Below are 1210 nucleotides of genomic sequence, written 5' to 3' on the forward strand. Positions count from 1 at the left end.
TGGGGTCTAGGGAAAATCCTTTTCTTTAATGCTCAATATGGTCAAGCCTCTCTTTAAAATGGAAAGCAAATGGCACTTGTCAAATGGAGTTCCCCATGACGGTCCTTCCAAAAGATTGTGATACGAGTGAAAGATTTGTAAGAGGGCAGTGAAGGAGCACACAACTAACAAAACATGAACCACCTGTTAGATACTGCAACTACTTCGAAGTGCTAGGCCAAGCATGGCGGAAGCTCCATTGGACTCGGTGTTTAGTACTACCACCTCAGGGAACAAAGTATTTTACATACCCGTTTCTGAATTGTGTGGTCGACAAATTATATTAATAAACGATATGTAGTACTAAACACGGCTTCCAGTGGAACTTCCGCCATATTTACTGCTTGAGCCTCGGAGTTGGTGACGCATAGATAACAGGCCAAAGTAGCACAGTTGAAATCTTCTTCCATTCGTATGACTAGCAATCTACGGGCATAACCAGCCCCGTTTCACGGGCAGAACCAGCTCCGTTTAAAGGAATCCCTTCTCACCCCCACCCCCGCTGTAACCCTGCCAAGCTTCATGCCCATCGGACCAGCCGTTTGGCCGTGATTGAATGACAGACGCGCAGACAGACATAACGCCCATTTTAGTAAGATAATTTAGAAAAAGTGTAAGGACAGTTTCATACTGGTAAAAAAAGCTGAATGATAAGAAAAATTAGACGAAAATGAAAACACTACTTACCATAATCTGGAGGAACCTTTTGGAAACAGACGAGATTTCCCGACTGACAGTTTTCGGTACAGGAAGGTTTTTGGTAGATTTTGGTTCCATAAAAGTTACAGCTCATGACGGAAGAGTCGAAACAAAACACTCGACATGTGTCTACCCTGTAACAGTACGTAGGTATTATAACAGTAGGAAATAAGAAAAGAACATTTAGTATAAATCTTAAAACATAAACATGTATTTGGTATATGATATGCTTATATTGTCGCTACTTTGTTGTTGCTGTTGTTCTTACTTGATGTTCTTGTTGGGGGTTTAGGAAAACACTATGGAAGAGCATAAAAAGGTCTGAAAAATGTGTTTCATGTTAATTAACTTAAAAATACAGGAATTTTAGGAAAGGATATTTACGATTTATTTATTAGAGAGAAAATGTAAAAAATAAATAATGTATGTGTAAAACAGTACAGAACAATTATTTTTAATAAAATATAACAAT

The sequence above is a fragment of the Macrobrachium nipponense genome, chromosome 9 (genome assembly GCF_015104395.2).
Source record: "Macrobrachium nipponense isolate FS-2020 chromosome 9, ASM1510439v2, whole genome shotgun sequence".
Classification (NCBI taxonomy): domain Eukaryota; kingdom Metazoa; phylum Arthropoda; class Malacostraca; order Decapoda; family Palaemonidae; genus Macrobrachium; species Macrobrachium nipponense.